The sequence below is a fragment of the Mesoplodon bidens genome, assembly GCF_964165515.1.
Source record: "Mesoplodon bidens genome assembly, chromosome: 1".
Taxonomy (NCBI): Eukaryota; Metazoa; Chordata; class Mammalia; order Artiodactyla; family Ziphiidae; genus Mesoplodon; species Mesoplodon bidens.
In genome coordinates, this window is record NC_138176.1 from 197,268,611 (window position 1) to 197,293,944 (window position 25,334).

Sequence of the window (25,334 nt, forward strand, 5' to 3'; positions counted from 1 at the left end):
AACTAGTTATTAGTCCACTATCCTACAAAAAATTGTTTTGGCATCCTAAAAAATAGAGACACATATCTCTTCATGTCAACTCATTGGCTTTGCATGATTCTATTAGGCTCACAGGCAAGAGAGAACAGTTGTTTCTGTAAAAGCCATCACCTCAGACCCATCTTAAGTCATTCTGAATCTTACAAGCACACACCTGCAAACACATAGGCAGCAACATTTTACCATAAAAGACAGTGGGACATGTTTACGTTTAAATGTGATTTTGACAAATTACTCCAAAAAATTCTCTCAAGCCTGTTTCGTCCAGCAAATGTGATGGTCAATAAGACAACCACTTGACAATAACAATGTTTATTCTTTTTGTCTATTTAGGATTTCTCGGGTTTATCATTTAGATTTCTTTTGTCCTTTTATAGGTATTTATGTTCCAAAGAACAACAACAACAAAAAAAACAAAACACAGGCTTGGTTGTGCTGGACTTCTGTGGTGATGGTTTCCATCAAGACTAACCTCCTCTAGGACCTGTAACCCAATGTCACATTTCTTTTCCTACTGTGGTCAAGTCACTGGCTCAAAAGCAAAGAAGGCAGTTGGTGAGGATATTTGAAGATCCTGTTTTACTGGTGGAAAGCAGACCATAGTCAGGAAGCACATCACACGCTGGGCAGGAAGATGGTACAAAGTGTGAAAACACAAGTGAAAATGCAACATCAAATATCTTCTCCTATAACACCCTTTAACTTTGCACTATAATCGCCAAAAGCTTTCAAAGCCTAAAATACTATAATTTTAATAAATACCTAGAAATTGTTTTGTTTTGTTTTGTTTTGTTTAATTTAGTTGTCCCTGAAGGAAATACAGAGATGAACACTTTATGTTATAATTGGGACATGTTTAGTGAAAATCCAGTTTTTCCAACCTATTTTAGTCTGTACAAACATAAAGAAGTGAAAAACTTTAGAAGTGTCTCCCCTCATTCCAGACATTTTTCACTGACAAAAAATCAAAGAGTACAACTTCCAAGATTGTAAAGTTGGCCAAAACTCTGCGACTTGCAATCATCGGCCGGTTTTCACTCCCTCCCTGAGTTGTGAGTCTGGGTTTTGAGTAGAGAACCCTTTGCAGTCCATGGGAGCTCAACATGCAGAAGGAATTGTGTCTGGTGAGGCCGGTCTTTGCTTTTTCACTTTCCGCCCCCCCAAGTTTTGTAAATGTTTAGTGTGGAACTAACATATATTCCTGCTTTATCTTCCGCTTTTCTTCATACTATTATACAAAGTTGCATGCAAATAGTATAATCCAGAGGAAGAGTTAACCTGTATACTTTCCAGAAACAAAAATACTTATTCAACTAAAATGAAAAACATGCATTATGCCTTAAGCAAATGGTGCTCATATATGAACGATAAGTGCCTCATAGAACTGGCAAGGAAATGTCAAAATATACATACGTATGTAAACTTTAGAGGAATGACTCAGAAAAGTATTCCAATTAATTCACAAATTACTTTACCTCTCTCTGTCTGTGTCTGCCTCTGCCTCTCTCTCTTTCTCTGTCTCTCTCTCTCCTAGTTATTAAGACTTGAAGAAGCTGAATCATTTGGCCTCAAATTTTCCACATTAGTATCTAGTCTAAAATGGAATTTCTTTTGAAAGTTTAAGCAAAATCTGTTTGGCTGTTTGTGAGTTATAGGAACATAGAAGAAATATGCTTCTCCAGTTATAAAAAATACTGTTAAGATTTTTCTTTTCACTCATGTAAATTAAATGGCACCAAAGTTATAAACTTCAGACTTGGAAAGATATGAATCACAACGAGAAAAGAAAACCTAGCTGAAATCAATGAAAGTCTAAGTATTTTTATTCCTTAACTTACAGAATATCAAGAAAAGTGATTTGAAAATAACTAGTAAGATATATCTGTCTAGCTGTCTAAAAGGTCACGGAATTATTTTCGTAGGGTGGTTGCAATGCACGTCTGCATGCATGAGCCCTTTCTCTCTCTCCCCTAAATTCTAGGGAAATTAAGTAAAAAAAAAACTTGCAATATTAAAGGGGAGATTAAGTACTCAAAAATCAGGAAATTATTAAATGAATAATCCATGAGTAAAATTAAATATAAGTGAACATTGTATATATGTGTAAGACATCTTTAGCAAAACACTAGAATTATGTTTGGAGTACAGATCAAGTTTTCTGTGTCTTAATTTATACATATTACATGTTGTCCTGCTCTCCACTCTCACTTCAGATTAATCCAGCCCTGCTCCTCCCTCTCTCATCCCTGGTCTCTCATCCAGGCACTTAACCAGCTCTTCCTCCATCCAAAGCTATGAGGTCAAGAAACCCTGTGTACCACGGTTTATTAGCATCATCTACTTTATTACTCTAGATGACTCAAGAAATAGCAGTTTTCCCATAACTTTCAAAGAGAAGCATCATCACCTGCAGTTGTTTGCCCTCTGAGATATGAGTGATAGTGTCCCTCCCCAGTCCCTATTTTTAGCAATGTGACACTGGCTTTGAATTTGTCACCTCTCTCCTGCATCCTTTTGCATCCTTGACTATAGGTCACTTCTTTATGTCTCGTAAAATATTTGAAATGAGACTCAAAGTCTGTTTTTCTTTTCTCCACTCTGTTTTCCTAACACCTTGCACCACATCATCATTTGCGTAGATGACCATCTCGATACCCTGGTCTTCCAGTTCCAACACCTCCATCAGACTTTACTTCCATGATTTCACCATGACCCACCTTCACCTTTGCCCCCATTATGCTGTCATGGACCAAGATCTCCTACTTTTCACCAGCCTTCTTGCCTTGATTCAGGTTTCCGCCTCCTGTCTCCACTCCGTGCTCCACCTTTGTTGCTAAATGCAGCTTTATCTACAGCTCCTTAATGTATAGTTTTCCAGGTTATGACATCATATAACTACATAATTAGATCTCACCTCTAAATCTTGGTCTATAAATTCCACATTTTACCTACTGACTCACTGCTATGACAAACAACAATCAGACGTTTTTCTCCCCAGGCCACTCCTCTGTGTTACTCATACTATGGTTATTATTATTATTATAATGATGATGGTGGTGATGATGATGGTGATGGTGGTGATGATGCTGTTGCTGCTTATGATAACATGATGGTGATGGTGGTGATGGTGATGATGGTGGTGGTGGTGATGGTGATGATGATGGTGATGGTGATGAGGGTGATGATGGTGGTGATGGTGGTGATGGTGGTGGTGATGATGATTTATGATTTTTCTCTTTGTTATTTTTTTAAGTTTATGTACAAAACTTGAATCTGAATCTGTTAAGCAACATTAGAGAGTGTTTCTTAAACTCTTATTATGTAAGAAGAGGAATATGAAATCATTACTCCTGGAGAGTAGAACCAGCTACAAATCTTCTGCTTTTCATTCTATACCTCTCTGTACTGTCTGAACAAACTGTCCTTGAGTTGCTTGTGAAATAAATAAAATAAAATGGAGATTTGATTATGATATCCACTCATGATGATTGTGTTCTCAAAAAGATGAGCTTTTCAGTCCTCCTGTTATGCTATAATTCGAACAAACTTCTCTTCCCACCCCCATCCCCCCAAATCTCAGCACATAATTTGTTTCCTGCTTTACAATGTCTTTCCATACTAATCTTAGTGCTCTGCTCAGGTTCTGGCTGACTTGCCGAGAATGGTGCCCTCACACTGTGGATGGGCTTCACTTACCAGGTATGTGAATCTCACAGCTGCAGACTCTAACCATCCACAAATGACTTATCTGGAAAATTATGATGCTGGGTCGCATATGCAATTCTTGATTTTTTATCATAGAAATTTGTCAGAAAGAAGGTCAGGTTTGCCACATCCTTGAGTTAAGACACATTGAATGAAAGTTCAACCCCCTCCCTAAAGCCATATTTCTGTTCACTTTACCCTGGTTTTGCCACTGCCCACCACATTTTCCCCCACACACACCTGCTCGGCAGCAGCAGCCAGGCAGCTGAGGTCCCAGCAGCCTCAGGGATAAAGTGGCAAAATCTAGGACTTAATCTTCAATTTCTCTGATCCCTCTAGCTCTTCTTGGCTAGACTGTAATTAGCTCCAGGTCAAAGGGCAATTTTTGCTTCATGAAGAAATTATTTAAGCTGAAGTAAAGGAGCCAATAAGCATTTTTATAATAATATGATGGAATTCAAAAGTTCTCAGTATACTTTCTTTTAGCAACAATCCCTGGCTTCATGAGCAAATTCATACATTTATTTTTCCCTTAATTCAGCAATTTCAGCAGAGTTCTCATTTGGGGAATGTATTCCTTTTTATGTTTTATTCCCATGATTAAATAAAAATAACTTTTTTTTTCACCACGTGTGTTTTTCAAGAGTGAATTTTCCATTCCATATGGTGGATGACAGTGGCCAGCCGAAATACCATGATTCCCTGGCAGGGCTCTGAATTCTTGTCCCCAAACCAGAAAGGATGCACTCACCACTCAGCTGCGGGGGTCATCCCCCAGAAGGAGACTCCTCGGCTGCTTGAAAGAAACAGACAAAGAAAGAACCTCACAGCCAAGCGAAGAGAATATAATATTTTAAACCATTCCAAAAATGCTTTCAGATGTTGAGTACAAAATACGAAGGAAGGACAGTCTCTAAAATTGGACAGAGAAAAATGCAGATTAAGAAAGCCACATTTTCCATTTTGGTGACCTAAAAGATTCATCCTCAAAAGAGTATTCTCCATCAAATAAGAACATCAAATCATTCCAGCAAAGTTTATCAAATCTACAATTTCAGCACAATAAGGCAGAATTTCTTTACAAACAAAATATTCTGTGGTATAGCTATAATCTCATCATTTTATAATCCTGAGGCCCCTTCCACCTCCCATCACCAAGTCTAAAACATGATAAAAGAATCTCATTTCTCATCATTGCAGTAGAATTGTAGAGGAAAAAAGGAAAGTTCACCTAGTTCCAGTTTCCTCTGCCTTCCATGCTCCGTCCACGTCCAGCATCCTTAGACCTTTCCCGTCTCTGAGCCAATGGACTTGTTGACCCCTCCATCTCGTGTGTCCAGAGCCGACTCACCAAGCACATCCCATGCCTTCATCCTTTCACTCAAGCATTTGGGTGAGTGAAAGTGCAGTGTCCCAGCACTGCAGAGATGGGGTGTGATACCAGAGAGCTCGTGGGGCTCCCATTCTAGGAAAGGGACAGAGGCAAGAGATAAACATCCAAGGGGAAGAGGTCAGATGTTGTAAGTACCAAGGGCAGCAACGACTTGGGAAGGAACTGGGGATAACGTACTGGGACAGTGGTGATGACTCTTAGAAAGACTGCAGTCCAATGGCATGTGGGAAACCACCTGCAGGAGGTGAGGGTTGAGTCGCCTGTCTATTCCAGACAGAGAGACAAGCAGTCTGAGACCCTGCAGGGGAGCACGCATGTCAGGTTTGAGGGTTCCCAAAGCTGACAGAATGCGTGGAGCAAAGACAAGGGAGGGGACATCCGGGGCCACTCAGAGAAGAAACTGGACCAAGTGGCCCACAGAGGGACCGGATGGGTACTGTGGACATCGGACTCGACTCTGAGTAAATCAGGAAGCGTCAGAGGGCTTTGTACTAACAAGTGCCATCCTCCGACTCCAGGGTTTACCAGGATCCCCGTGCTGCCGTGTTGGGGACAGAGTTGGGGGGGCTGGGGAGCACTCACGTGGAAGACAGTGTCGCCGGGAGCAGGGTGCTCCTGCTGGTGTTGATGAGACAATGCAAGACTCTGCATATCTTGAAAACAGAGCTGGACAGGACCGACTGAAGGATTGGATACGAGTGTCAAATTGTGTGATGTCCTTGAGGAAATCTGATGTCAGACCAGGTTAGGACTTCCCGGTACACACTCCCAGGGGCCTGACCGCTGTCCTTGTACAGGATGCACCCTTTCAGTGTTTGTCTTTGTATCTGTGTATCTTCTCCTGTAACCCTAGCTGTTAAGGTAATGCCTTTCCTGTACTAGATGCCAAATGGTATTCTATGAAATTATTAAGAGAAGGAAAAACTACATCATTTGTACATTTTATTTCTACATGTAATGCTCTGTGGTAACTTGCTGGCTGGATAAATCCCTATTCACCCATCAAAACCTAATGCAGATATCACCTGAATCTTTCATCTGCCACTTCCGAAAACAGAGTTAATTACTATCACCCCTCTGTTTTTATATCTTGTACTACTGCATTTATCACCATGTTTTACAATTGACTTTTGTAGCGTAGTAAAAAAATTTCAACAGATGTGCTCTTAGCAAACAAAGATATCTAATAGCCAAGGGTTTGTGTTTCTACAAAGTAAATAACTCTCCCAACACACCCTGGCCTCCAGAGTATGTGCTATGTACACAAATCCAGTATAAGTGACTTTTAAAGGTGAGAGCAAACAATATATTGAGTATTTATGTGTCACATTCTACGTTACGTACCTAAATGATCACATTTATTTTTCACAAAACACTAATAATTAAAACAATTGTTATCCTATTTTACAAATGAGAGAATTGAGGTAAAGATCCTTGGCCAATTCACACATGTTGTCAGGGCCATAGAGACCTCAGGTTTTGAGCGGAGAGACTGTCACCAACCAAGCTCTGTGCACTGCCAACTTTCTGAAATGAAAGGGGTTGAGTTTTGTGCCCCACCCTTGAGCAGACAGAATAGATGCAGGAGGTTAACTTTAAGCTAAATCAAATGTTCAGAAGGAATAGGAGCTCAGACCCCAAACCTGAAGCCCAAACTGACCATGTTGATGTGTATTTCCCAGGAATATCCAGATATAGGAGAGGCAGGGCCTTTCCCATGGGATGTGACAGGAGGGGCCTGAATCCATTTAATTTCATTTCCTACAGCTTGGACGTTCTTCAAGAGACACAGGCACTGCCTTTATTTTCCTGTTTATCTCTTCTCAGAGTTCACATTTTCTGTAGGTTGCGCTCTTCCTTTCCATTTTATGACCTGCTACTGAGCAAGTTCTTCTCTGACTTAATGAAAGAGACTCATTCAAGTCTTCCTACTCTCAGGGGGTAGTCCACTCAAACCCGAAGAGACTAAGTGGCTAGACCATTATCATACAGGTAATTTTCAGCAGGGAAGCTGCCTGTCCTCTGACTACTGGTCAAGGACTCTATATCACACACCACATTGAGTCTCATGAAACAGAGTCACATGCAAGAAAATGCAGACACAGAAAGGAAGAAAGGAAGTGAGGGTTTATTATCTTCTCTTAAAACTTACCACAAGCTCGAGACACAGGTTGTTATTAATTTCATTTAGTGGAAATGCTCCTTCTTACTGATACTGCAAAGTCTATGTCAGCTCCTAGGTGGACAGTATTTTCATCTAACAGTGCTTTTCAATCTGGTCTCTGTCCTGCCCATAAGTTACTTCATTCATGTCTGGCACTGCATTGGGACAGTTTAGTCATCTGTGCTCCATTGAATGTCCCTAACCTAAGGTGTGATAGTAATACCTTTCATGCAAATGACCATTATTAAATATTGGGCAAGTGCTCCTCCTCAGGTAGACACATTAGAAAAGCAGAACTTTTTCTAGCCAAGAATATCCAGGGAAGTAGATATATACTGTAAAACATAGTAATGGTAATGATAAAGTCAAGCAATAACCAGATTAACTGCCATGGATTCTCAGATATGAAGGTTTTTCAAATGCAGAGTTTCAAGTTCTGGCAAATTCTTAGAAGGAATATACCTCACAAGTTATGGACCCTCACCTCCAGCCTCCACTTCCTCCACAAGAACAAGCTCCCTGTTGCATCTCTCGTGCCCTCCTGCTACCTCACATGTCCACACATACTCTGTGAAATTTCTTCTGTGTTTAATTGACTTGCAGTTGTATTGTCCTCAACACTAAATCTTTGCCTGAAACAGGTGAGACGTTTTCTACAAACAGTTACAGGCTGGATTAAATTTAAGCATTAGTTCAATGTGCTACCACTTCTATGAGGACATCTTGTTTTATGTGTCCGATAATGACACGTTGAACGATGAATTTCATTGGGTCCTCAGTTAATCTCTGAGACTTTTGGCTACATCCCAGGGCTATTCATCTCAATCATATACTCTTCAGTCAGATGTACCTGTTTTTGTCTTCTGGGAGGACTATTTGGGGAATAATTCTGAGCATCTATTTTTCTAGACTCTTAGTTTCTCTTCAATCAGGATTCCAGCCTACGTAGTTCAGACTGTGCTCTCTTGCCACCAACTCAGCCCTGGAAGAAAGAGGATTCAAAAGCACTTCTGAGAAGTGCCTATGGGCATAGTCACTGATGTTCTTTTCTGGCCTAGTGCCTCATGGGTTCACCTTACTACCACAGAGGAAATCCAGAACTACCACTTAAGGACACGTGTAAACGAATTGCTGACCATGGCTCTCTGAGGCCAGCTGTTCTCTGATCCACCCCTCCCTCAGCCCAAAGACATGGCAATCCCAACCAAATTTGACAACAATATCCCCAACACACACCAGTAGCTTTTAAACTGTAAGGAAAGCCAGAATCACATGGGGAAGCCTGTTAAATGCAGATTCCTGGTACCAGGCACTAGAAAACATCAAATCAAAGGATTTGAAATGATAAGAAATCTAAACTGCTTAAAAGTACGACATATTATTTGAGACAGGTAGTCTTTGGATTACAATACTGTGAAAACTACTGGCCTTCCACCTGTAACGCATGTCATCATGTTTTTCCTAGTTTGACACTATTATTTTATGAATTAGGGCGATCAATACAGGCTCTATCAGGAGAGACTCAGTGGAGCATTCTTTCTCAAGTTGCTGGAAAGGAATGTTGAGGAGAATACATTTTCAGGGTATAGTTCTCTACTGTCCTATCAGCACATGTACTGGCAATAAATTGTTTACTCCTATTTACTTCCTCAGTTTATAATTACTGCATAATCATTCTCCTAATTAAATTATATCCCAGCAGGTAAAATTTTTAAATGACATTAATTTGCATATAAGGCTGGCAGAATTATCACAATATAGAACAAGCCACAAATGAAAATACATAGCAGATATATATTAGTCAGGAAGGAAAATAAGTGTAAAATCATAAGACATTGAGAAACAATGACACAACAATTTGACCTTTCCCTCAGATGATAACCTGACCTCAATTTTATTCTCTTTGATTAAAACTAGATAGCTTCTTGAAAGCTGATTCTCTGCTCTCCTATTTTATCCAAGTTGCTGGGTCAAGAGATAAACAGTGAGGCTAAGAGAAATGGCTCCACCACTGAGATGCACGTCAAATCTTCCAAGAACCCTCCAGAATTTACTGAGCCTGCAGTATGGCTTTGTGATCATTTTTTGTGAAATCCAGTACTGTGTCAGCCTCCTAGGGACTAAAGTGTGCCTTTCTTGAAAGACCTCAAGATTTAGTCATCCTAGCTCTGAATGAGTGAAAATGTGCTTTGTTGAAACTCCCCAAGAAGTAACTTCATTTACTGTGGAATCTTGCATTGTTTATGGGCCTGACGAAAGTGTTTGGCACTTATTGATTCCCAGAGTATTTCAACTTTAAAAATAAAAAAGAGAAGAAGAAGAAGAAAGAAAAAATGGTGGAAGCTGAATATTTTGAATGCTAAAAACAAAATATGTGGTTTCTAAACACTTACAAATAAGTTAATGCAAAGATTTGCCTACATGTTAAGAAAAGCCCTCATGACTGATGACCTGCTTGATGAGAAAATGAAGCATGAGAGAAAGTGACAGAGAACAAGAGACCCAGGTGGCCCTCTGAAATTCAAGTCTGTTGCTATTAGCTCTGGTATAATTATCTTCCACTCCCTTAAATTTTCCCCCAAATGCTAATCCTCCCCATGAAATCTCAGCCTTTACTTCCATCAACACTCTAAGAAATAATGTATTCTGCTTAACATCTAGCCAATTAGAAACACCATACATGGCACATAGTTACAAGAGGTAGCTTTTGAATAGTTACACATATTTTTGAAATGTATTATAATTAGAGAAAAAATTAAGTTTTATGCTTTTCACAAAATTATTGGGGGGTGGAACTAAAAGGTAGCTTTTTCTTACCAGATGCCAACAATTTACAATTGGCTTCAAAATGTTTATTTATATGATAAAGGTGACAATTTATGTGACTGTAATACTTAAATCTCTTTATTACTGAGATTAGGTCATTTCTGAACTATGGAGACATTTCATATACATTCTGTTGAAGAATTTTATCATTTTAATATGTCCTCACATGTAAAAATAAAATGTCAGGCTTATTTGCAATACTAAAGATTCCACTTTATTAAACAGGAAAGCTGATAGATTTTACCCAATTACGTTGTCAAAATGGCTTAACTTTCAAAAAGTTAAAACAACAAAAATTCTGGAGTACAATGTTACAACCCACATTCTTTTTATTCCTTATTTTCTCATTGCCAAAATTCAGAGAATTATAGAACTCTAAACGCACAGGATACAAGGGCTCATTATTTACTATTTGATAAGTATCTGAAATGCTGTGAAAGAAAAATACATAGGATTTCTCTGGGGCCCTTTCTAGCAACATGCTGGTTATACCAAAGTTTGATTTTCATGCCTCCCTTATTCCTTTCCATGCTCTTCCTCTACCTCTGGTTCCCAAATCCACGGGGTGTCTCCATACTCCACCTCAGTTTTTTCAAAATCCCCAACCCAATGGACTCTCCAGAAATACCCTCCCTGGACAATCACGTATGCTCCATCACCCTCTCCCTCCACCTCTCCTTGGGAGAAATGCCCTGATCAAGGAGTTTAAGCCAAAAGAGAATTTACTGGCTGTTTTAATTGGGAAATCCAAGTGACTGTATAACCTTTATGCACAAATGGATTCAGAATTTTGAATGACGTTGTTAGGAATCTCCCTCTTGCATGCAATTATTTTATCATTTATTATTTATTTTTAGTCAGGTTCTGCCCATGAAGAGCAAAAATGGGTCTGGAAAGCTATAACTTTATATGGCACTTATTATCTACAGTCACAGAAGGAGAAAGGCCCTTTCTCTTTCAGCATACATAAAATTTTCCCCAAAAGGGCCTTGACTGGTTCTGCTTGGATCATGTGACCAAGCTAGACAGTCCCCAAGGTTAGTGAGACACGAGTGTGATTAGTCAGCAATGACCGGTTTCCCACTCCCATGACAGAGAAGATGTCACAATTGATAACATACCATCTGAGTGAATGGCAGTTCACAAAAGGAAAGAAAAGCCATTTTTTTGTGTCCACCAAGGATTGAATCCACCATATTAGAAGAGTTTTTATTCTTTAAGGATTCTTAATAGTAAAACTATATTCTAATAGTGGCATTGATGGTAGTGTGATTGGGATGTTGAAAAAAATTATTTTACTAAAGGATCCTTCCAGAGTCCACTTGAGGATGGCTTGTCTTAATTTGCTTTTTATTGTATGTCCAAGATGACCTAATTTCCAAGGTTTGTTGCTCCCTGAAAATATATGTGCACTTATTCCTTTCCAAAAGAAACATGAGAGGTGAATCGAAGGTCAGAAAACCAAAATATGCATGTACTTCTAATATAAATTGTAATCCATACAGACAAATTTACTGAGAAGTTTGTCTCCAGTTCATTTCTGAAGCATTGTTATAAACAAAATCATTCTCAGTAAATGTAAAATCACATTATTGTTGAAATAATCAGATAAAAAGGAAAAGAAATAGAAAGAATAGATTTTTTTCTTAAAATATAATTCTTCAACCTCAACTCTGATACCCCTTATGAAAGATCATCTTAACTTGTTAAAATGAGATAGAGTCTCGGAATTACCTCATACAAAATTACCCTCAAGGTCTCTTTGAACCTAACATAGTTTATACTATATATATATATATATATGATTTTCTGACAAGGAATCATATCTTGAAGACATATGACATTAGGTAGTATCAGGTAGTATCTTGTCCAGTTTTTTTTTCCTAAAAGACCATGAAATCTGACATTTCACTATTTAGTACCTTAGATTTAAAAAAAAATACTGTTGTCAATAAATTTGCTCATTGAGCATGTGTGTTGAGCTTGGATTAGAAGGTGCTATGGTAGCTGAAAAGTCTACAGCTGCTCTTGCTCTGAACCACAATGTGGTTGGCATCGATCAGCACTGCCACCCAAACCTCCAAAGCTGCTCCCACTTGGAGGTACCAGGCTCACACACCTGCACACCTGCAACAGCCATGGACATGCTTTGTAGCCAGTCCCACTTGGCACCAGATCCACACATCAGCATACCCACTGCAGTTGCAGCCTGGCCTGGAAGAAGTCAGCCAGGGGCCAGCCCTAACGACCAGCATGCCCACAGCAATCACTGGCCAAAGACAACAGGAGAACACACAGGCAACCCACATAGGGGACACCCCTGGAGAGTTGGCTCTGGTGACTGGGGTGGGGGATTGCACCACTGGGTACCACAGGACACCTACATAAGGCCACTCTTTAAAGACGGGGAGACATGGCTAACACACTGAATACATAGAAACACTGTATGTTAGATTTAGGTAAAAGGAAGAGAAAAAAGAATACCTTCCAAATAAAAGAACAAGACAAAGTCTCAGGAGAAGAACAAAACAATAGAGAGATAAGCAGTTTACCAGGTAAAATGTTAAAGCATAAAGATGCTCACCAAATTCCAAAGAAAAATGAACTTGGTGAGAACTTCAACAAAGAGATAGAAAGTATGAAAAAGAACCAGTCAGACTGAAGAATACAAAAACTGAAATGAAAAATACTCTAGAGGGACTCAACAGCAGATTAGAAGATGCAGAAAAACAGAGCATCAATGTGGAAGAGAGAAGAGTGGAAATCACCCAATCTGAATAGCAAAAAGAAAAGAGAATTTTAAAATTGAGGCCAGTTTAAGAGACCACTGGGACAATATCAACCTTACTAACAATCATATTATAGGGGTGCCAGAAGGAGAAGAGAGAGAGAAAAGGACAGAAAATATATTTGAAGAAATAGTGGCTAAAAACTTTCCTAACCTGGATAAGGTAACAGATAACCAGGTCCAGAAAGCACAGAGTCCCAAACAAGATAAATCCAAAGAGACCCAAACCAAGACACATTATAATTGAAATGTCAAAAGTTAAAGTTAGGAAAAATCTTAAAAGGAGCAAGAGAAAAACAACTAGTTACTTACAAGGGAACCCACATAAGACTACCAGCTGATTTTTCAGCAGAAACTTTACAGACCAGAGGCACTGGAATGAACTCCAAACACAGTAACTTAGATGAAATTAGAAGACAGAGAAATATGCAGCAGATGAAGGAGCAAGGTAAAAACCCACCAGACCAAACAAATGAAGAGGAAACAGGCAGTCTACCTGAAAAAGAATTCAGTGTAATGATAGTAAAGTTGATCCAAAATCTTGAAAATAGAATGGACAGAATACAAGAAACATTTAACAAGGAGAACTAAAAAGCAAACAAACAATGATGTACAACACAATAAATGAAATTAAAAATTCTCTAGAAGGAATCAATAGCAGAATAACTGAGATAGAAGAATGGATAAGTGACCTGGAAGATAAAATAGTGGAAATAACTACTGCAGAGCAGAATAAGTATAAAAGAATGAAGAGAATTGAGGACAGTCTCAAAGACATCAGGGACAAAGTGAGAGTGGCATGGACTTATATATACTACCAAATGTAAAATAGATAGCTAGTGGGAAGCAGCCGCATAGCACAGGGAGATCAGCTCGGTGTTTTGTGACCACCTAGAGGGGTGAGATAGAAAGGGTGGGAGGGAGATGCAGGAGGGAGGAGAAATGGGGATATATGTATACATATAGCTGATTCACTTTGTTATAAAGCAGAAACTACCACACCATTTTAAAGCAATTATACTCCAATAAAGATGTTTAAAAAAAATCCTCACAGGTGAATTCTACTAAACATTTAAAGAAGAATTAACATTTATCCTTCTCAAAGTATTCCAAAAAATTGAAAATGAAAGGAATGCTTCCAAGCTCATTCTACAAGGGCAGCATCACCCTGATACCAAAACCACATAAAAACACTAGAAAAAGTTACAGAACAATATTCCTGATAAACATAAATGCAAAAATCTTCAATAGAATATTAACAAATGAATTTAGCAATACATTAAAAGGGTCATACACCATAATCAAGAGGTGATTTTTCCAGGGTTGAAAGCATATTTTAATATCTGCAAATTGGGGAATTCCCTGGCGGTCCAGTGGTTGGGACTTGGTGTTTTCACTGACATGGGTCAAGGTTCAATCCCTGGTCGGGGGAACCTGTAAGCCATACAGCACAACCAAAATAAAATAAAATAAAATAAAAATAAAGAAGAGAAATACATGCAAATCAATCAACGTGACACACCACATTACGAAAACCAAAGGTAAAAATCATGACCATCTCAATAGATACAGAAAAAGCTTTTGACAAAACTAAATGTTCATTTATCATTAAAAACTCTCAACAAAGTGGATATAGAAGAAACATACTGTAACATAATAAGGGCCATATATGTTAAACCTACAACCAATATCATACTCAAGGGTGAAAACCTGAAAGCTTTTATTCTAAGTCCAGGAACAAGACAAGAATGTCTACCCTCACCACTTTTATTCAACATAGTTGAAGTCCTAGCCTCAGAAATCAGACAGGAAAAAGAAATAATGTACACAAATTGGAAAGGAAGAAGTAAAACTGTCACTATTTGCAGATGACATGATCTATATATAGAAAACCCTAAAGACACCACCAAGAAATTACTAGAACTAATAAATGAATTCAGTAAAGTTGCAAGATATAAAATCAATTTACAGAAAACTTTGAATTTTTATACAGTAATAAAACACTATTGGAATAGAAATTAAGAAAACAATCCCATTTACAATAGGATCCAAAAGAATAAAATACCTAGAAATCAATTTAACCAAGGAGGTGAAAGATCTGTACTCTGAAAACTATAGGACATTAGTGAAATAAATTGAAGATGACACAAATAAATGGAGGGTTACACTATGCTCTTGGATTGGAAGAATTAATATGATTAAAACGTTCATACTACCCAAAAGAATCTACAGATTTAATGCAATCCCTATCAAAATATTAATGACATTTTTCACAGAACTGAAACTAATAACCCTGTAATTTGTGTGGTATCACAAAATACTTCAAATATCCAAAGCAATCTTAAGAAAGAAAAGCAAAGCTGGACGTAACATGCTCCCTGATTTCAAATTACACTATATAGAAATAGTAATCAAAACAGTATGGTAATGGCACACAAACAGACACATAGATCATTGGGACAGGATACTGTAGAGTTCAGATTAATCAATTAATTTACCACAAAAGAGTCAAGGATATATAATGGTGAAAAAAAATCTCTTCAATAAATAGTGTTGGGAAAACTGGACACCTACGTACAAAAGAATGAAAGGAGACCACTTTCTTGCACCATATACAAAAATAAACTCAGAATAGATTGAAGACTTAACTATAAGACCTAAAAGTATAAAAGTCCTGGAAGAAAACGTAGGCAGTATGGTTTGGCATCAGTCCTAAAAAATATTTTGTTGTATCTGCCTCTTCAGGCAATGGCAACAAAAGCCAAATTTAAAATATGGGACAACAAAAAAGGCTTTTGCACAGTGAAAGAAACCATCAACAAAACAAAAAGGTAACACTAAATGGGAGAACATATCTACAAATGATACGTCCAATAAGGAGTTAATATCCAAAATATATTTTAAAAACTTACATAACTCAATACCAAAAAAATTTAAAACAGCAAACAATCCAATTTAAAATGGACAAAAAACCAGAATAGATATTCTTCCAAGGAAGACATACAGATGGCCAACAAACCCATGAAAAAATGCTCAACATCACTAATCATCAGGGAAATGCAAATTCAGACCAAAATGAGAGAACACCTCACACCTGTCAGAATGGCTGTCATCAAAAAGAACACAAATAACAAATGCTGGTGAGGATGTGGAGAAAAGGGTACATTTGTGCACTATTGATGGGAATGTAAATTGTTACAGCCACTATGGAATACAGTATGGAGGTTCCTCAAAAAAATTAAAAATAGAACTAACACACAATCCACCAATCCCACACTGGGTATTTATCCAAAGAAAATGAAAACACTAATTTGAAAAGATACATGTACCCCTATGTTCATTGCAACATTATTTACAATAGCCAAAATATAGAAGCAGCCTACGTGCCCATTGATAGATAAATGAATAAGGAAGATGTGATTTATGTATATATGTATACATATTTGTAGGAATACTACTCAGCCATAAAAAAGAATGAAATCTTGCCATTTGTGACAAGATGGATGGATGTAGAGGGTATTAATGCTTAATGAAATAATTCAGGTAGAGAAAGGTAAATATCATATGATTTCATTTATATGTGGAATCTAAAAACCAAATCAAACAAACAAATAAAACAAAACATAATCAGACTCATAGATACAAAGAAGAAAGTGGTTGTTACCAGAGGGGAGGGGAGTGGTGGGTTGGGAGAAATAGGTGAAGGGGATTAAAAAGTACAAACTTCCATTAATAAAATAATCACAGGGATGTGATGTACAGCATAGGGAATATAGTCAATATCTCAATAGCTTTGTATCATGACAGATGGTTACTCGACCTATGGTTACCAATTCATAATGTATATAAATATCAAATCACTATGTTGCAGGCCAGAAACTAATATAATGTTATATGTCAACTATACTTCAATAAAAAAAATAGTTTGCACCTGGAGAATCATAGAAAGATTCTGGGAATGATATACTACCATGACATAGTAAGTAATAGTAGGAATTCGTTATAAGATAATGCAGTAAAAACATTTAAAAATTAGATTATTACATTTGTAATTTGAATTAATGTAATAGAATGCTAAAACTTTTCAGTATTCTGCAAGTTCTATGTGCTGATAAACTGTATGTTTATATTTTAAAAAATTAATTTTTTGAAATGTCAGAGTAGTGTTAAAACACCCCCAATCCTCTGGACAGATACCCTCTCTGCCAACTTTTCTGTAACCACCCCTCACCCTCCACCTCTCTTTCTTCCTTTCTTTCTCCCTCTCTATTTCTCATTGTCTGCACACACACACACACACACACACACACACAGACTTGCATATGTAAAAATGGGTTTCCATTGTATTTAATGGAAAACTTCCTCACACCACATAGGGCTTCAGACACAATCCCTTGAGCAGCTTTGCATTAGACCTGGATCTTGGTGTCACACAGATTCAACACTCTGCAAAACTTCCCCAGGCTGTGTTGTTCTTTAGTAGTCCATTCTCTGCATACTTGTCAAAGAGCCCAGGTGAAAGAATGCCATGGCAGCGTTCAGCTCTGGATTGTCCATAAAAATATTTGACCATGTGCAGAGTGCAGATGAAAGCAAGAAGCCCTGGCAGCTATTGTAAAGCAAGTTGAAGTGAGGCAGATCATAACCTTTAAAGAGTCACTAGGACACAGTCTCGAAAAATGAGGCTTAAAAGTGGGTGGCTGGAAACCACAGCAACTGTGGAACCTCTTCATTTAGCTTTAAGGTAACTTCATCTTTTTGAGCAAAGGCTTCAGGCTGTCTGGAATTCCTGAAAAGAAAAGTGTGTGTATGCTCTTCAGATGGTAGAGGGGATGCTAAGTAAAGAGCATTTTATTTGTTCTCACATTTTGTCATGAGGTGACGGTGTCATGTTTTTAAGTATATTTATGGATCTTAATTTTCAGTCATATTTCCTCCAAAACTAAAGGGCAAGAACAAATAGTCTAAGGCAAACATGCATGTAGAGAATGCATGTATGCATGATAATATCTAATTCAGTGAAAAATATCGAGGAACTGGTTAGTCTATTTAAATTAATATTTTAGATAATAACATTGAGGCTCTTCACCTACGAAGAATTTTTGAAATGTTCCTTTTTATAAGCAAAGCCTTATGTACATCACCACATTCAAAAGAAATTTTAATATAATTTAACAGTTTCTTAATGACAGATTGGTCTTAAAATCCATTTAGATGCCTACAACTATTTTTCCATATACTTTATGTTCTCCACTGCATTCATAATTAATTAGCTTGCTGTAAAGTCAACATCGTCACTATCATCACTGCCTACTTCTGCCCAAGGCCACTGCCTCCTTCCTTTCACCCTCCTAGTAGTGTGTGCGATGATAAACAAGGTCATCTAGCACTTCAAAGTGTCACTTAAGGAGACTTTCAAATGAAAAAACAAACAAAAATCAAAAAACAGCCTGGTCATCCCCAAAGCAGCTTATCCCAACTTCCCAGCACATTGCCTATGAAAACTCCAAAATGTATGAAACCCAGAATGAAAGAGATTCCACGTACCCCGAGGCAGACTGGACAGAACTGAACACACACCTACCTAAAGGAAGGAGGGAAGACCCTTTAGCTGCGTTCACAGCCCTGCTCACTGGATCAGTTACACAAGATACATACCAACAAGCAAACAAGGCAGTTGTCCTCCTATTGAATAGACGTCACAGATTGCTTAGTTCAGAGTTCCCTTCGTGCTGAAATTAAACTTAATCCTACCCTCCACCCCAATACGCCAACACACACACGCACATACACTCATTAATACCTTCTTCATTCTTTTAGAAATTGCAGCTTAAAGGAAACATCTAAGCAAGGAGAGAGTAAAATGCTTTGGAGGAAAAGGGATTGGGTGTTTGATGTTACTTTGGAAAACATAAACCCTCAGTTAAGGATTGTAAACAGCAGGAAAAGACAATAAATCCAAAAGTCTGGCGATAATAATTTTTATATATTCCATTGCTTTTCAACCTAATGGCTCTGTGAAAGATAGATTTTAGTGCTCTGAGAACTGGGTTAGGTAGGAGCTGTGCACAATGACACAGGACAGCACTGGAAAAAATGCATGTGACATCAGTGAAACAAGGGCGCGGGCAGTCGACACAGCTTGTCCGTGGAAAACACGAGTTCTAGAGAGATCTCTGCTCAGTCAAGTAAGAGTGAGAAAAAGAAAACCATGTGGTCTTGCGAAACACTGCAGGGCAAGAAAAAGAGAACCACTTTCTGAAGGCTAAGTAGCTGAGAAGCCAGGAAAATTTCTAGGAAAATATGGCATTCTCAGAAAAACACAAAAAAAGGATGAACTTAAGGCCCACGTGAAACAGGTGCAAAAAAATTTTTAAATCCTTTTGTTTAAAAAGATCTTATATTTTGAAAGATCCTCGACCTATTAAAAGTGACATGGGTTAGATGAGAAAAGATCACAGTAGCATTTAAAAAGTGCATATTGAAGTATTGTAATAAATGGTAACATTGACAAAGAATAAAAATAAAATCCTAATGTGAAGACTAAGCTAGATGCATCTCTGAATAACACAGACGAAAAATGGCCCAAGGAAAGGAAAACAGTAAGTAAAAATTCATAAGTGAAAGACAGAAAATGACAACCAGAAATTAATAAAAGTTACTGTGGAAGAAAGCACAATACCTAAAGCAGAAGCAATAAGGAAAGATGTAGTGAAATAAAATGTTCCTATGCTAATAAATGGCCAACGTATAGATCAGAAAAGCTTAGTAATCTTTGAGCATAAGAATTTAGAGTTAAAGTATGTTTAGAAAAATGGTGTTAAAATGATAAAAAAAATACTAAAAGTACTTGAACATTGTTTTTTTATTTACTAAAAGCCAGGTTAGCCCTTACTTCTTCCAAATGGTAGATGGCATAAAAATAAAAGTAAATTTCTAGAGTTTGAGACAAAAAAAGTTATCTCCCAAACTGCATTTCTTGTCAAGTTGTGCTCTATGGGTACAGACCACAAGAAAAAGGATAATTGCAAATATGCAAAAACTCAGAACACATAACGCTAACATGTATAGTTTGAAAAAAAAAGAAATACAAAGGTAAATAAAGACCAGAGATGGTAGGTGGGAGGTTTGGAGTGTAGAAATGTCTTGCTTTCTGGGATAAAGGGGTCCAAAACAAATATTTGATTGGAAAATTAGTATTATATAGAGTCTAAATGTTTGGACAAAAATATACCAACAAAATTTTAACATTTAAATAATAGAGTAAGATAAAGCAAACAAACCATGGCTAGGCAGCAATGTCCAGCTGTGCTGATTGCAGAATTCAAAAGGACACTAAAATTTAAAAATAAAATAGTGGTTAACTTTTTTATACAAATACTATAAAAAGAAGTCAGGAGAGGACAACAGTTCAGAAACTGTAATGAATAGAGTGGCAAGATAAAATGCAGTAGGTAAATCCAAGTAAGTTACTTTATTTTAAAATATGATTTAGTGAACTTTAAAAATAGAATAACCCATTTGCAAAGCAGAAATAGAGATGCAGAAGTAGAGAACAAACATATGGACACCAAGGGGGGTTGATAAATTGGGAGATTGGGATTGACATATACACACTAATATGTATAAAATAGATAACTAATAAGAACCTGCTGTATAAAAAATGAATAAATAAAATAAAATTCAGAAAAATAAAATAAAAAGTAAAAATAGAATAACATGATGTGATACAACATAATTACCAATAAAAGGATAAATTAATAGTTATTAATAAAAGGATAAATAATTAATTAATAAAGATACAAATTTTGTAATCATAACTTTTGAAAATACCTGTATAAATATAAGCATCTGAGTAAATGTTAGTCCATAAAGAACATATCAAGACATTTTTTTATAGCACAACTTGTACAGCCCGCACTTACTATTAATGTAGTGTAATTGAGTCAAAGAAGCTACCAAAACCTCAAATGTAGGTTGTTTAGAAAGTAACAATGCAAATGTGCTTATTAAACATATGTGATGTGACAAAAGTTGTAGTCAGTGGCAACTGTATACCTTTAAATGCTTTCTTAATATTAACAGAAGGATGAAAATAAGTAACAAATGAAATTAACATTCAAAGTAAGAAAGAAAACAAAAGTAGACTAAAATGGTACAGATGAAGAAAGAAAAAACATGAAATTGAGATGTTAGAACAGATTTTTAAAAAGCTGATTTTAAAAACCCATAAAACCTAAGGGCCAAGCAAATCAGATGATGAGAGGTACACACAAAATTTTGAATGAAATAATTAACAAATAGATATGTTTAAACATTTTTAAAATAATAGTATGTGCAATTCTGTGTTAATTCACTTGAAATTCTTGATGAAATGTGTGTTTTACTAAGAACAGATAAATTACCAAATGGTTATGTTTTCCAGTAGTTGAACCCCGGGCTAATAAGAAAAAGTAAACCAGTTTTACAGACAGAACACAAGAGTAACATGTCAAGAAAGCTGTCCTCCTCCTCGGCCACTTTCCACACAGTGACCTTGGCCCAGTCAACTCACGCCACTGTCCTCCTCTCCTCCACCATTAATTGAGAACTTGGAAAGTGGTCACCATTGGGGTCTCTCTAAGCATCAGAATTCCTTGCTTCTCCCACATACTAATCTGCACACAGGCATGAGTATGTGAAAGGCTAGTAAAACATAAAAGTAAGCAAAACCTCAAAGCATCATAATTATATTGCAGATCGACCCTCTGCCTGATGCTGCTTTTGTCCCTTCACCTGCTATATGTCCCTATTAGTTCAAACACCAGAGCTAAGGGGAGATATACAAACCAAAGAATTTAGTTCAATATTTCATTCATTCACTGTCTTGTCTTGGAATTCTTTCTTCTCTTACTGTTTCTTAAAATATGTCTCTTTTCCCAAGTAACAAGTCATGCACTGTCTTTTCTTCTGGAACTCCTGGGGCTGGTTTCTAATACCAAAGTCTCCCTCCAACTCATACTTCGGGTTTGTGCCTTCTTTTTATATTGTTTTATGGAAAATGGCCAAAGTGAGCATCTGTGCGCCTTTCTTCCAAAACTTCTATGTCTCACGCTTTCCCTGAAATTTCTCTGTAGGTTTTCATATCATTTGACATCTCTTTTTTAGTGAGGGTGACACTCTAAATAAATCTTTAGCCATGGCTCCAGTATTCATATAAATTTTACTCCACTCCTGCTGCCAATGTATCAAACTGGTCAGATTTTGAAACACCAGCCGGTTATAATTTGACTGTAATAGGACCTATAAGTAAATCTGTTCATCATTTTTTTTTTCAAAATTATTATTCCAACTAATCACAGGCTATCACAATAGCCATGAAGTAAACCAAACAAATAGCAGAATTCCCTGTCAGCATGCCTGGGGAAAATGGAGGGGGTAAGGGGAGAGAGCAGAAGAGGGTTCATTCAAATATATCAAGAACCTACATCTAACTAATTTACAGTTTTCACTCTTCCTATGATTTTCCCCACTGCTAACAATTAACCGTATGGTATAACCTAAGTGGTTGTGGTTCTCTTTTGTATCTACTGAGATTAAATTTTCCTTTATCCTTTACGCATTTGTTTGCGTTCTGAGAGAAGCTATCTTATAACAGCATTGGGCTCTCAGATGTGACAAAATTATTCATCTGACGCCCATACCATGGGTGACATTGACTGGACACTCATGATATACTATTTTCTCTGATAAGTACTTTAATACCCTAAGCTTAAAGTTCAACACTACATCCATCACAGGAAACTAGGAAGAACATCAACTGACACAAGGTAGGCTCTCAATAAATAGTACTGAATGAATGCATGAATACATCATTTCATTAATCTTTACAACACAAAAAGAGTAAGTGCTGAAATCCTTATTCTCACACACAAGGAAACCAAGGCTTGGAGAGGGTGGGTTACTTGCTTGCAGTCACTTTGCTACTAAGTGGCCGAGTTAGAATGTAAACCTAAGTCTGACTGAGTCCCACGCCCTCACCGTTCTACTGCCCTTAATCCACCACCAATGTATTAAAGTTCTTCACTTGCTTCAGTGGATGTGGGACAAGGTAACACTTTACAGGCATCTCACTGTATCTTCTAAGAATGTCCCAAAACTTCTGGAACAATCGTGGCTGTGTTTGAGCCAGAGAGTTATGCGTGTCTGAGAAACAAAGAAGAGGGTCACAGAAAGGGCCATTACACACAGTTTGCACCCTTCAGACTATGGCTTCTGACCATTATTTAACATTCATGAGTAGTAAATTCCCTGGACATTCTAAGGATTTTAGGTCATTTCCTGGGCCCTTGCTAAAAACCTTTATCTTTTATACTCAGAAAAACAAATCTAAACATAAATGAAATTGATATTGTTATAGAAAACATTTGGTATTTTAATGATCAATCATTATAAATGAAAAATCAAACATTAAAAATTTTTAAATGACTTAAAAATCAGCTACAGATTTGTCTGTTTCAGAGCACACACATGTACATAGAAAGAAAAATCCAGAATTGAAAGGTAATATATGACTCGTGTGGCAGTACTCGGTCCTGATACACCAGACCACAGCAAATAAAGTCCACTTGAGTATTCTTTCATTGTTAGAACTTATTCAAACACTATGGAACGAAATAATCAAGATGCAATCTAAGGTTAATCATTGCCTTTCTTCAGAATAAATGTTATACATCCTTTCCATAGGCAGAAGCCAATTCTGTCTTAAGTACTACCCATGTTACTAAGGATTTTAAAAGGTCCCTCTTCATCTGATGAGAGATGTTAGTCATACATTATAACTCCACAGTATATCCAAAAATATTCCTGTGAAGAATCGTTGTTATACTGCTATTAATATTACAAATGTATAAGTGGCTTTTCATCCAAAAAGGTCAGATTATTCATATATATATATATATATATATATATATATATATACACACACACACACACACATATTATACAATTTATGGAACCAAATCACGCCTTAGTGTCATATATATAGTAGTTTTGCCATTCTGCATTGGTCATTTTTTTAATATGTCGTTTAATACACATATTATCCTCCATTAAATACGTTGGATTTCTAAAATAAAAATTTGAGTGTACATAAGAATTGCAAGTAAATATTTTTAAGTTACAATCAAGATATAAAACCAGGTGATTCATGATCCTAGTTGGATTTTCTCTTGTATAACTGATAGTGATGCCTCACTTACCTGGTTTATAATCTTGACACTCAACAAATTAATAAGTGATTGACAGATTTGCCCCACTTTTCATATACAAAAATATATGAATATATATGTATATATTCATATATAAATATATATTTCATACATATAAATATAAAGATTGACAAAATCTAGAGCCAACTTCATTCAATGGGTGAATCAAAATTAAAATTAATAATTCTTTTCCCTCACCTTTGCTTACCCTAAGAGCTACTCTGCACATACATCAAATTAGCAAACACTGGCCCTCAGAGCTTTCCTTAGATGCCAAGCCAGTCTGGCTCTTTCATTTTGGGCTCTTTACTAACTAACCACCATAACCATGAAGTTTTAAAAAGACCACTCAGCCTATAACTGGGGAGAATTTGATGTCATCCACACCAGCAGACTCACATTTTACTCTGGGGACAGGACCCTGATGTCGCTTCGCATGGTCACCATCACAATCCTCTGCATTTCTCTTGACCTCAGTCTCTGGAAGGGTCAATCCTGGCCAAGCCAGAACAGTCAGTGACCACCTTCTGGCTCTTTGTGTGTCACCAGGTAGAGTGTCCAGCATTCCATATTCTGAAAACTAGCAAATAAGGGTCAATACAGTTCTATTCCTATGGAATGCCAGTTTCCATAGACAAATTTGTTAATGACTGCTAGAATTATTCATTATAATTTGGAGGTCCCTTAAGACCAGTTAGGCTTCACACTTATCTGTTTAAATTCAAGCACTGGAAAGAATGAACTATTACCTAAAGAAGGACACCTCACATGACAAATAGAATCTCTGGTGTTGAACAGACGTCAGCTCAATCCCTAATTCTGCTTCTCATTGGCCATTCACTAGCCACTTGACCTAGAGGTGACCACCCAGAGACTCAGTCTCTCATCTCTAAAAAGGGTCAGTGCTAGTTCCAAGTGCAACCCCTACTTCATGAGTTTATTTGTGGGGATTAAATGAAAAAATGGAACTAAAGAAAGAACGTAGCAGGTACCTGGCACATAGGAATGGCTCAATAAATGTTGTCTCTTATTTTTATTTCTCCCAACACAAATATAAAAGTCACCTTGATTTCAACAAATATTTATTGAGTATCACTATGTGCCAGACATCATTTCAAGCCTGTGATACATCAGTATACACAACAGACAAAGATCCCTGCCATTCCTGGT